At 40.2% G+C, this 14018-nt stretch overlaps 1 long non-coding RNA gene across 2 annotated transcripts in view; it reads right to left on the minus strand.

Moving 5' to 3' along the window:
- LOC112648229 (uncharacterized) overlaps positions 1-9182 on the minus strand; it is a 35148-nt gene extending 25966 nt beyond the window's left edge. For both annotated transcript variants that reach the window (XR_004817301.1, XR_003128836.3), the window contains exon 1: positions 9044-9182. This is a non-coding gene — a long non-coding RNA (uncharacterized LOC112648229). The remainder of the gene's footprint in view (positions 1-9043) is intronic.
- Positions 9183-14018: the final 4836 nt, after the last annotated feature.

Genomic DNA, 14018 nt, shown 5'->3' on the forward strand with positions numbered 1-14018 from the left:
TGTCTAGAGAAGCAGAACACCAAGGGCCACTACTCCATCTCCCAGCTCAGCAATCTTGCCATCTAAATTGATATGTTCTCAACTGTGCTCACAGACTGACAAAGCAAGTCTTCATGGTCTTTATTTTATTTTATTTATTTTATTTTATTTTATTTTATTTTATTTTATTTTATTTTATTTTTTTGCTGTAAAGGTGAGACATAAAGTAGGCCTATATGCTTAATATGTTTCTGCACAAATGTAAATCCACTGAAACCAGGAGAACGATTCCAAGTCTTCTAAGAAAAGGTCAGAGTCCAGCCAATACAGGCTCAGCTTTGATCTGAATAAAAACAGAAAGACTCTTTCTCTTGAGACCTTTGTTCTGACGCCACATTTGTCCATAAAACATGATAATCCCAGGCGAAGACTTGGAGACATGCGTCTCAGGCTGTGGAGGGTGGAGACAGCAATGGAGAAGAAGCCTGGGGCTGGCCAGAAAGTGGTTGCCAAGCCTGCTTACACTATGAAAGACCCAGCAGACCTAAACATTTAGAATCAGCTCACAACATCCCATGTCACCAAAAGACAGACTGCTTTACTGTCTACACCTCCTAACGTCCCCCTAAAACTGTATATCTTTCATGGAATCTTCTCCTTCAGAGAGGGTCCTGATGTTCAGCAAACGTGTATTCAATAAAAAAATTTAAAAACCTTACAACAATCTAAGGAATCTACCCATATATTTTTTAAAATTATATCAACCTTCAAGGTATTATTATCTTCATTTTATAGAAGAGATTAAGTTCATGAAGACATAGAGACAGAATGGGTTTGAATCTAGAAGTCTCCAATTTGAAAGCTTTTAACTAAACTCTGAGCCTTCCGGACACAGTGATAAGTGTAATATGAGTCTTATCCTCATGGGACACTGGAAGACACAGACCTGTAAGCAGACTTTAATACCATACTTTGTGCTCTCTAGGTTGGAGGCAAACACAGAGGCTGCAAGAGCAAAGTTCAACTACCTAGAGCTGGTGGAGAAGGAGGTGTGCATGTGATATGTAAAGTTCGGAAAGACTATCTTGAAGGATTGAATCTTTGAGAGGGATTAGTCTCTCTACAAGCCATTCTATACAGAAGAAGGAGAAAATAAAATGGAGGAAGAGATAAGAGCAAGACAACAGGAAACTCAAAAATGTATATCACTTAGATGTAAATATTGTTGGTAGTGTGACTTGCAAAATACCCTACGTTCTCTTAGCAGCCCTGAGAGACAGTAACTTTCCATCTGCCAGGAATGAACTTGTGATCTTAGCGCTGGTGCTCCGGAAAAAGATAAGGGATTTGGGGGCCCCAGAAACTGGTTTTTCTCTACTCTTTTCTAACCCAGACATCCCAATCTCAGCACAAAAGGTTACAATTTCCCTGGGAAGAAATTGTGCTGACCTCGAGTTTTCACAAAGAGTGTGGTATTTCTGCTTGACTGCTCTGCCTGCTGAAACATTGCTAAAATAACTAGTGAGCAAGACGTCCCAAAAGCAAGCAGCTGCATATAAGAGTTTGTGTATGGTTTATCTACTTCGATGGGGGGTGAGGGTAGAAGACTACTTTCTCTAAGAAGTTGTAAATGGGCCAGGGTCTCATGACATTTGACAACTCAGCTCCACCAATGTCCACTTTCTCCTAGAGATCCAAATAAGAGGAGGAGGGTTCACCGCGCAGTTGAAAACATAAAAAAAATAGGGGCTCCAGGGCCAACAAAAGAGTCTGGGAGAACGGGCCTATATTGGCATTCTAACTCACCAATTAGATTGGTCAAGAATCTCCATTCTTCATTCATCTTTTTCTAAAGCAGGAAAATATTTCTTACTACACCATTGTGAAATTAGTTGTCCTAACCACTTTTTTTTAAGTATTTGATTGCTGAAGATTTTCCATAAAGGTAATACATGGACCTGGTCTTTGTCTTCTAAAAGCTGTAGAAATTAAACCTGACCCTAATATTAGGGATCTGATTTATTCTGCACTTGAATTGAGAAAGCCAAATAAGCCAAAATAAGTATTTCCCACTACATTTTCTTACCTCTGAACATTCATAAAAGGTATGTTCTTTACCCAATTCCTATTTGCTTGAGATATATACATTTAGAGTTTAATTTAGAGTTCACAAAATCTTCTTTTAAAAACAAAAATCTTATGAAGAGGGAAAAATAACTTATTAACTTCAGAGTATGATCATTTACTTAATTTACTGCCACCCCCAAGCCACTGATGGCACAAAAACAAGGAATGTCTCCTGATGTGAAAGGGAACATTTTTTTTTTAATGGAGCTTGGGATATGCTTAACTGAGGACCCAATCATGAGGAGCACAGAAAAATAATACCCAACTGATATGAAGCACTTTTTATGGCACAGACACGAGATTGGTGATTCTCTATAAAAGATCTCATTTCTTCCTCACAGCCATCCTGTGAAGCAAATGAGGAATGAGGCACTTAGCTGTTGGGAGATAGGATGCTGCAAAAAATGAAACACCTTCCTTCATTCAGCAGTAGAGGATCTGCTCTGCCGCAGGGTGCCCAGTTCCATTTTGAGTTACAGAGGGGGAAAAACAGACTGAGATGAAGTAAAATGGAAGTTTAAAGCATAAATTATGTTGTAGCTAAGTGTTCTTCAGCCAGTCAAGCAAAGGAGAGTGGGTTTACTATTTAATTCATTCATTCACTCAATGATAATGTAGTTGACATCTACACATTATATAGTCAATAGAAGATGTCTAACACCTTTATTTCCCCTCCAGAATATCTCATAGTGCCTTCAATCATCCCAGGACCCTTCTAAGTGGTTTCATAGAGATGAGCCAACCAGTTCAGTAGTATTATTTATGCTGCATTGTTACAAGTGATTGAACCAAGGATGGGCACTTGTTCTAACATAGCCATCTGTCCAGCAGCCTATGATGTAACCCAAAAAGAGAATTCAGCCCAATCAGAATATAGAAAGACCAAGTAGACAACTGAGAAAGGCAGAAGAGGAAATAAACGTAGAAAGAAGGCAGTAAATAGAAGCTATGATATAGCAAAATCATAAACAAGCAGAAGCCATGAGTAAGAAAAGAGACATGGTCAATCCAGAGAGGGACAATAAGCTGAAGCAAAGACAGAGGAGCAAAGGCAGACATCGTGACTGTAACGGCAGAGCAACTGAATGGGGCAGTAGAAGATCAAAAGGCTATCTAAAATACAACGCTTGGTTGTCATAACTCCAGTCTATCCTGAATTATGTTCTCATTCCCCTTGTTCAACTGAGTGGTCCTGAGGTTTCCTATCTTCCCAACTTTCTTTAAAAAAAAAAAAAAGATTTTATTTATTTATTCATGAGTGACACAGATAGAGGGAGAGACAAAGGCAGAGGGAGAAGCAGGCTCCATGCAGGAATCCCGATGTGGGAGACTCAATCCCAGGACTCCAGGACCATGTCCTGGGCCAAAGGCAGATGCCCAACCGCTGAGCCACCCAGGCATCCCATCTTCCCAACTTTCTTAATACCATGACGAAAAATCCTGTAAATGAGAATAACCACATGTTACAAAGATCTATTTCTCCTGTGTCCAAATGAGCCAAATAGCATCATCAGTTTTTAAATTTTTATTTAATTTTTAAGTAATCTGTACACCCAATGTGGGGCTTGAAATCACAACCTGAGATGAAGAGCTGCATGCTTTACCAAGTGAGCCAGCCAGACACCCCTTTCATAATCTGTAATACAGAAGGAAATGGGGTGCCTGGCTGGTGTCATCAGTTCAGCATCTAACTCTTGGTTTCAGCTCAGGTCGTGATCTCAGGGTCATGGGATTGAGTACCATACTCGGCTCAAACTCAACATGGAGTTTGTTTGAGTTTCTCTCTCCCTCTCCTTCTGCCTCTATCCCCTGCTGTCACATGCAATCCTTCTAAAATAAATAAATAAATTTTTAAAAGACAGAGAAAGAGAGAGAGAGAGAAGAAAAAACTACCCTATATACATATATAAATAGGATGTAGGCCTAACTTAAAGTAATTAATTAATAGAGCATAAATATTTTCATTGATAAGCAGGTTCGATTCTTTTATAAAACAATTAGGACTTGAAAGAAGAAAAAAAATCAAGTTTAAAGGTGATAAGTGTTCAACTTCTTCAAAAAGAATGGCTATATTTCTCATTAGGAATAATGAACCTCTTAGTCCATCTTTTGTTTAATACTAAAAGTGAGAAAGAATATTCTAAGCCTGAGCTTCATCTACTAATTTATTTCCACCCAGTGCTGTGACATTGAAAGATTAAAATACTTTAAAATTAAAAAGTTAACAGCCACAAATCAGCTCTAAAGCAATCTTCTTTTTGTAATAAGAGTACATATGATGCCCTAGTCTGGCTTCTGAGAACAAATTTGGGAAAGGACACTCCTTACGTATCACAATGGCTGTCCTGTCATTCTCCAGAATCAGTGACTGGTATATGGCAAAGTGTCAATCCCACAGAGTGCTCAGATCTCATGACAGGTGAACATTGACTGTCTCAATTACACAACGGAATTTATCGAATGATTCTTTTTCACACTAACACAGCTACCAAGCCATTATTAGAATCTCTGCACAAGCGTGTCTGGGTGGCTCAGTAGGTTGAGCATCCTCTCAGGTCATGATCTTAGGGTTTTAAGACAGAACTCCACAGAGGACTCCTCACTCAGTGGGTAGTTTGCTTAAAAATCCTCTCTCTCTCCCTCTGTGCCCCCTTCTTTTGCATGTACTCACTCACTCTCTTTCTCTCTCATAAATAAATAAATAAATAAATAAATAAATAAATAAATAAATAAATATTTTTAAAAAAGGATCCACACAAACTCTATCAGTCTCAACCCTTCCACACTACTAAATGATCCTATGACCACATAGAAGAGCCCATGTGCTTAAAACCCAAAATTCAATATTTTTCCCTGACTTCTATCCCCACTAAGGCTTTTACCCAGTTCCTGCCATTTACCTCAACAATAGGTCTTGTTTGGCAATCAGTAAATGACCCATAGCTCAACAGAAAAGTTGATCATTCAAAAAAGTGACCAAATGACCTCCTCTACTGACTATGATGAGAAAACTGGGATTAGATTTATCTGCGTGCCTCAAACAACCAGGAAACCAGAAGAAAAAAAGTTTCAGCATTTAAAATGACTTAATTACAGGTAGCACATGACTGTGAGTCCTAAGAGAATAAAAAATAAATGAGATACTCTTCAGGCTACCATTCAGGAAAGGTGAACACAACAAAGCCAATGGTCTTGCTGAGTTAAAGACATAGAAATTGGACTTCAGGGAAATAGTGTAGCTAGAGTTTGCAAGGAAGAATGTGATAAAGGAGGTGTTCACAGAGACAGATCCAGAGATCTAAGAAAGGTCCCCTAGTGTCTTTGACTGAGCACCATTTTGAGTATGCAGGAGAGAAATCTACCTGAAATTGGTAAAGAACCACCAGAAAGCAATAGATAGACCAATGTCAGACATCAAATAAGAATGAGAATAATTTATTCTCCTACCAGCCAAAGTGAGAGTTTCCAAACACACAAGACAAATCCCCAGAATAAAATTGGCTCAGTAGTGGAACTAAATTAACACTAGACCAAAAGCTGCCCTGGAATGTTTGAAAGCAAGCCTTATAAAGGACAAACTGATCTGAAGAACTCAAGTGCAAGCCAAAATAAAATATGGTACTCTCTAAATAATACAGCAAAATTCAATACCCCCAAAATAAAATTCATAATGTCTGTATTCGGTCAAAAACATGCAGAGTAATAGGAAAATATGAGCCATAACTAGAAAACTCATTAATTAGAATGGGACCAGAAATGACAGTTGATAGAATTAGTCAACAATGATGTCAAAATAGTTACCATAAATGTGTTTCATATGTTCAAAAAGACAAAGGACAATAGGAGAATGATGAGGAAGATATTTGAAATGAAAGAAGAAAGAAAAAGAAAAAAAGAAAGAAAGAAAGAAGAAAGAAAGAAAGAAAGAAAGAAAGAAAGAAAGAAAGAAAGAAAGAAAGAAGAAAAGAAAGAAAGAAACTAACTCCTGAAAATGCAGCACCTGAAATGAAAAAGACATGGGGTGGAATTACTATCAGAGTAGATGGAACAAATAAAAAAAAAATAGTGAACTTACAGAACTGAAAGAACAGACAAATTCACAATTATTGTTGGTGATTTCAACACTCTTTTCTCAGTAATTGATAAAATAATCAATCACACACACATAAATACAAGGATATAGAGCACTTTAACAACATCAACAAACATGATCTGATATTTATATCAATTACATTTATAGAATATTCTACTCAATAGCAGTAGAATTCTCCTCTTTTTTATGTACACATGAAACATGCACCAAATATACCATATTTTGAGTCATAGGCATACATTAATACATTTAAGAAAATTAAAATCATATGTTCGCAGAAAGAAAATAGAATGAATAACAAAGAGAGATCTAGAAAACTCTAAACTATTTGAAAAAAAATATAGTTCTAAATAACACATGAGTAAAACAAAGGGGGGATGGTGTAACTGGATGATGGGCATTAAGGAGGGCACTTGAGGTAATGAGCACTGGGTGTTTTATGCAACATAAGTCACTAAGCTTTACCTCTGAAACTAATAATACAGCTGTATGTAACCTAAATTTAAGTAATTAAAAAAAATAGCTATCCAGCCAAAGTGCCCCAGGAAGATGCCTATAGTTGAATAGGTTGGGTTTAGTATTCATTGCAATGAGGGAGAACACATACAATGGGGAAGCTTGGGGAATCTCAGTAGGAGGGTATTAGAATGAGACTATTATAGGATTCAGACTCTGGTTGGGTCATTTGAGAGACACCAGAAGGAAGTGGGGGTTGACTCTAGATTGAGGGTGTCAAAGTGAAGGTAGTTCTATAATTGGGTATCTGGATAATAAATCTATAGGGAGGGCAGATGAACACATAGCTCTAATTAGTAAAGAAGCAGTAGTCACTCATTTTGTCCAAGAAGGGTAATGTTTAGAATTTGGAGGTAGCAAATAAGAAAGAGTATTTTTGTCTGGAGGCACCTGGGTGGCTCAGTTAGTACAGCATCTGACTTTGGCTCAGGTCATGATCTCAGGGTTCCGGGATCCAGCCCTACACCTGGCTCCCTAGTCAGCAGGGAGTCTGCTTGTCCCTCTCCCTTTGTCTCTCCCCCTGCTCGTGCTCTCTCTCTCTCTCTCTCTCTCTCACTTCTCAAATAAATAAATAAATAAATAAATAAATAAATATTGTTTAAAAAAATATTTTTGTCTGTACTTAGACAAAATTACGAGGTGGATTTGCTTTGTCTCATGTTATCATGGTCTCAGAATAACCTTGTCTGAGATTTTTATTTTGTGAGATTGTTTACATCCTCTAGGACAGTAGCATGACCTAGCTGTGAGTGCCAGGCCAGCTTTCAAATGTCAGGGGATGCTCTCTTTTGTTTGTTTATTCCTTTCTCAGTCAAAAACTGGAAACAATCCAAGTGTCCATCAATTGATGAATAAGCAAATTGTGGGTTATCTATCTAATTAAGGACTCTTCAAACAATTTAAAAAATGAACCTCTATTACATGCAACAACATGGGTAAATCTCAGAAGTAAAAGAAACCAGACACAAAAGTCTATTTTCTATATGATTCCATTTATATGAAATTCTAGAAAAGGCAAAACAATAGCAGCAAAGAGCTAATCACTTGGCAAATGCTGGGGACAGATGCAGGTATTGACATCCAAAGGGCAGGAAGGAACTTTGGGGGTATGGTCTATGTGATGATTGCAATGGTGATTTTGACTATAAACACATATAATATTTCATCAAATTGTACTTTCAAAACCGGTGATTTTTATTAAAAGTAAAATTTACCTCCATAATCCTGATTTTTAGAAAAAAATCCTTACATTCCTTTTGGGGTAAAATGGTTCAGTTTCTTAGACACACACTAGCCTATCTCCTCTGTCCTGAATAAAGTGAAAATATTTCCATTCCCTCTGATTCGTTAACTTCCCCCAAGAGTAGACAAAAGATTTCTAAAATGGGGTGGGGGGGGATGATTTCTTAGTGGATCACACCAATTAGCCACTGATCAAGGGACAACTGGCTACTTTCCCTTCCCTAGAATTAACTCTGTTGCTGGCCCCAACATCCTGATTTCCAGTCACAGTGAGATCTGGAGATGTGAAGGTCAGCAAGGCAAATGAAGGCAAATCATTTCCAGTCTTTCAACCTCAGTTCTTACTCTATACAAAGGAAGGGGGTGGAAATAAGGATTTCGCAGAGCACTTAGAGCTTAGAAATATTTACTAGATGAGTTGTACTTGCAAGGCTCAATTTAGATTAAAATTCCCCTCTGAAGGTCTGTATGCATTTTGTGTGTGTGTACGTGTTGGTGGTAATGCAGGCGGATGAACAGGTACAGGGGAGGAATAGATGCTAGGGGGGTGGTGGATTGTTTCATCTAGCTAAAATAAGAGCACTCTGAATGATTTATGAGTAGTCTTGAGAGTGTTTAATGCTTATTAATTTAATAAAAATGGTTATTGCTTATAATAATGGAAACTACCTCATAAAAATAAGATGAAAATATCCTTAAAGTAATAATTTGTTGTCAGCTCCGATTCTTCTCACATTAATTCTTCCAAACTCTCTTGAGTTTCCAACACCAGTGCTAACCTTTGGCCCCAAAAGAGAGACCTAGCCTATGGGCCCCACACTTTAGAGGGTTCCTCTTTGTCGTACTCTCCTAACTGCTCTCCACCCCATGGAGTCAAGAGGTGATGTCTACCCAGAGTGTCCATGTCTTCCAAGCCCATCTATCTTGACCACACTCAGAGTGCTCAGACCCCTTCAGGAATTCCCCTACCCAATCAGCCTGGAGTTCACCTCTAGGATCTAAGTAAGACTCTTCCCCGGGTCTTCTGTTTATCCATGCCTCACATTGAGGACAGAAGAGAGGTTTGCTGGTAAAGATAGGACAGACCTTGGGTGTGCAGACTATGATGTTCATATGAAGCCTTATGAGGGCCTTTGCAGTGCAAATCAGAGCCAGCAGTGGAAAGTAAAAAGGAAGGCCACAAGTCAGGGGCCAGGCCTTCCCATGCCCTTATTCTTCATTGTTCAAGAACAGAATTCTGAAGGGTTGAAGAATTCTAAATGTCAACTGGTGCTCAGGTTATTACTTAGATATGATTGTCAATGTAGACACTTGGAACGTAGTTAACAGTTTGTTAACTTGAGTTAGAATGTTTAAATGCTTGGGCATGTGAGCCTCCATTTGGTACTTTTGTCCTAGGGTCCTGAAAACATTAAGATCCTGAGCCCACAGGGAGGTTGAGGAGTTCACTATAAGGCAATACTGCAGACTGTGCTAACATAGAAATGTCTGAAGATACACCATCTGGATTCGGTGATGCCCGCCCTATTCTTGGCTGGGAGAATTTAGACCATCATCCTCAATGCTCTGAATCCCTCCCATCAATCATTCCACCTAATTTAAAACAAAACTAATATATGGAAGGATTCTCATTATAAACTTTGATTGGTGGTATATTTAATGTATATTGACCTTAATTTGCTACCACACAGATTAGTTTAGGAGAAAGCCAAGTCTAGCATGAAGGGATTAGGGAAGGGGAATATTTTAAAATGAGTTAAAAAAAAAACTATTAAAAGTAATTTTGAGCTATACCAGTGAAATTGCTAGCTAAGGAAGGGGGTGAATCAAACAGAAAATAAGCAGATAATGAAATACTTGGAGGGCGTATGGGACACATTACTCAGAAACAGAAAAAAATATATGGGAAAAATAATGACGAGGCCTATTTAGCCATGTAAGGCCAGTCTGATTAGTTCTCAGGCTTTCCACTGGTGGTCCATGTTGGGGAGAGGGGGTAAGTGAGGATGGGCATGGGGGTGTGTGAGTGTCCCTACACACAGGAGGAGGGTGGCTTCTTCTACTAATATTTGTCATGGAACAAATGAATGTTGTTACTCCGTGAAGGGAGAAAGTTCCTGTAAACAGCTCTCTGTTTTTTGCAGAAAGTAATCCATCAGTTATCCACCCCCATGGTAGTCGTATCTTCATTTAGCTTCTTCGCTGGGGGGAAAAAAAATCTCAGAAGACACTCAACCTCCCCAGAATTTCTGGTGTCATCAAGTTGCCTTCAAAGTCCTGCAAGATTGCATATAGAAAAGTCTTTCTAGATCTAGGAAATTTTACCATTAACTGTGGGATTGACAGGTATCCTGAATACCTAGGAATCTTGACATTTTGTTGTCAAAATAGATGTACTAGAAAGGCATGTGGATTTAAGAAACGTGTCCACATTGTGTCTGCTTACCTCGCAGCAGGTAAGCAGCGAGGTCTAGGTCTAGGGTCTAGGGTTGGGTTTCCAAAATTCTTAAAGCACAAGACAAAAACCTACTCAGATTCCATAAACCAGTGCCAGCAGCCCGCAGGCTGGAAGCAGGTCCCTGGCTGGGGAAGATCTGAGAAAGCAGACTTAAAGCCTTAAGAGCTGAGAAATCCCACGTTCCACCGAACTCATGGAGCGTTTAAAAAACCATGACGTATCTCATTAAAAACAAGTTTAATTTGATGGATATAAGATTCTGTGAAACGACATTTATTCGCTCAACTGTGGATGTAATATAGCAGGAAAGCACTAGGCTGGAATCGGGAGACTCGGTCCCATCCAGCTGAGCAAGCCACTTCACTTCCTACTTGGGGCTAATGCTAAGTGACACTGAAATGTGTAGCAGCGGCTGAAAAATGAGAGAAACAAGAAGAGCTGTTGATGATATTACACACAATATACGCTAGAGTAGAAATATCTAAAATTATCATAAAGGACCTCTGATTTCCAAGGTAGTGTAAATTTAAAAGAAGAACAATGGAAGCACAGAACATAGGGAAATAGAACCTTCCACATGAGTATCATCCAGGGAAGAAAGTGCTCGGAAGGATTAAATGAAGGTTTGATCCCTGGTAGTTATACTGCTGTCATGAACACGTAGGGAGGCACTGGACAATATTAAACATTTAAACTGTGGTTAGAGGTTTCCTCTTTCTGAGGTGAACTTCCCCAAGGATGTGTCTGATTCCAGTTGGCGTCCCACATAGCTTGTCCAGCAGGAGAGACGATGCTTGCCAGAGAATACAAGGGTGGTGTTAACTTAGGTGTTCTAGTCTTCATTGTGTCCTAAGGAAAATTATTTTATGGAACCCCTGGGTGGCTCAGTGCTTGAGCATCTGCCTTTGGCTTAGGTGGTGATCCCGGGGTCCTGGGATCGAGTCCTACATTGGGCCCCCCTTGCGGAGCCTGCTTCTCCCTCTGCCTGTGTCTCTGCCTCTCTCTCTCTTTTTCTTTCATGATAACTAAATAAATTTTAAAAATCTTTTTTTAAATTTCTTTATGCCCTAGTCTCTTGTGAATTTATTCTGACTTTACCACATACTCTTGGGGTATCCTTGAGCCAACTACCTTCCTTTAAACCTCACTTTCTTCTTGTATAAAATGGCAAGCACACCCTCTCTGGGGTTGTTGTGAGGGTTTTGGGATCAAAGCAGGTGAAAGCACTTAACACAGTGCTGGGCACATGGTGCTGTCCAATAAATGCCAGCTGGGACCATTGCCAAGTTCCCTTCCCTCACTCTTTCTCTTCTGCCTGTTGTTTTTATCTCTCCAGCCACCTGCCCCCATCTACTCACTCACCTACCCAACCAGCCAGTGAATCACTCTGTCACTGAGTGGTCATTTGCCATCCAGCAAAGTGTATTTAGGGACGAGGCACTGGGCTGGATGCTGAAGCTACAAAGAGAAAATAGTACCCAATCATCTCCCCAAGGGCTCATTCCCTCCTCAGCGCTGGACTTTGCCATCTCTTAACACGATGAAGGACACACGATAAGCGCAGTTGTATAGAACATTCTTACGTTACTCTCGATGCTGAGTACCAGTCCCCCTGGTGAACCCCAGGAAACTGACCGATGTGAATCTGAACGTGTAAAGCTGAGGGACAGTCTCTAGACTTCAGTGGATTCACCAGTCTTATTAGACCTCGTGGAAGCCCAGCCTCCCTTGAGGACATCACTCTGCATTTCCTTTTATTCTGATTTCCCTCTTATCACTTTCATATTATGTGATAGAGTGATTTGAGGTGTTTGCACATAATAAAATCTAGATCGTTAGAATATTTGGTGCTGGCACTTTTGGGTCAGAGTGCCCAAAAAATCCTATGTGCGACATTTAGCTGGGTCTCATAATACACTGTATTATTCCCCTTGAGTAAATTTGCCCTTACTACTATTTTCATCCCTCCTCCCCCAGGTAGCTAGCAACCATACAACAGCATCTATTCACTTAAAGATATTGTGGTGACCGAGTTAGCACAGTCACCTTCCTGCAAAAATATTAACATACTCAGAAGTCCTTGAAGAAAATTGCTCCAGCGGTCACAACCTTTACTCCTGTTCCTGGGATCTCTGAAAGACGGGGTGGGAAGGGTGTTTTTGCAACTCTAAATGGATTTGAAAAACCCAGAGAAGGAAATTATCTGTTTCTGTGGAGAGCCAGGGTGACATGACAGATAATTAGCAGGACGACCTGCTTCTCTGAAATGGGAAGCTTAGCCATAGCGAGGACGTAAAGCCCCCAGCCCTCCTTATATCCCCTAGTGAATTCCTTCTCTGCAAACAGCCAGCTCTGCCAGCTGACAGTGACTTTCACCTTGAATCCTTCAAAGTCACCTTTCTTTGAGAATCCCTTCGCTGCGAAGCTGAATAGCAATAGCTTTGCCATCTTGGCTACAGTTCGCAGGGTATGTTGAGGTGGAAGTGAGCTGAACCCCAGAAGGACTGACCTGTCCTACAGAATCATGCTTTGAATATGGATGTGCCTCACGTACTGTCTTGATGTGCATTTTCTCGTTTTCCCCCTTAAAACGCAGAGTCCAAGAGGGTAGAGAATTCCCCAGTTGCCTATTTGAGGAGAGAGACAGTTTAGGTTGAAGTGGGAAAAAATGCTTCTCCCCCTGGTATGTTAGGCTAAATTATTTTTGTGTCAATGTGCCGTGATGCTTTGTGGGAGAGGAAAATGGGAAAAAGGTGATGTGCAAGGGAATCGTTTAGAAAAGAGGCAAGTTACTCAATGTATTTCCCAAAACTTGAGCTGATCGCTACCGAATTTTAAGGGTGTTATAATTTATGATCCATACATGCTCTCTCAAACAGCTTGTTTTTAAAACCTGCCTCTCAGTAAATTAGCATATACAGGAGGCCCCCCCGCCCGCCCCGTCCACTCCCTTTAACTTTCTTTTCCAGGAAATAGTCATTTCATTTAACTTTCCCATAGTTTTTATTTGCATCGTATCCAGTTAGTTATCAGGCTCTTCCCCCAAAATGAGGAAGCAGAAAGCTTCAAGGCCCAGGGACCTCATGAGGGGAGGGGCAAGAGAGCATCAAGGACAGAGAAGCCGAGGAGAACCAGCATCTGGAACCCCCGCAACCGGAGTAGCCTCCCTCCTCCCTGGTGTGGCTTCCTAAAATTGCATTCAAGCTGATTCCCTTGACCAGTTCACAATCCCGTTTTCTTTCTTGCTCAATCTTCTTCCCAAAGTGACAAACCGGAGATTGTCAGTGTGTCATCTCCTTTCTCAGTATGCCTCGGAACATCTCACTCCACCAAGAGAGCATGGGGTCAATGGAGTTGGGATGACTAGAAGTGACAGGAAGCAAATCAGGCAAAGAATCCGCACGATCTAGACATTTCGTTCTACGAGCGAGCCGTGAGCACAGAGGGCTTAGTCTCTGTCGGGCAGAGAGCTGAGTGCTACAAGCAGGGCCAGCATCGCTTCCTTCTGTGCTTCTCTAGCCTTCTTTTCTTTCTTCCCACTCTCTTGTCTCAGGACCCATGTGTGTCAAACATGCACTAAAACACGTCATGTACTATCTCATG

Source organism: Canis lupus, chromosome 7, assembly GCF_003254725.2.
Source record: "Canis lupus dingo isolate Sandy chromosome 7, ASM325472v2, whole genome shotgun sequence".
Classification (NCBI taxonomy): Eukaryota; Metazoa; Chordata; class Mammalia; order Carnivora; family Canidae; genus Canis; species Canis lupus.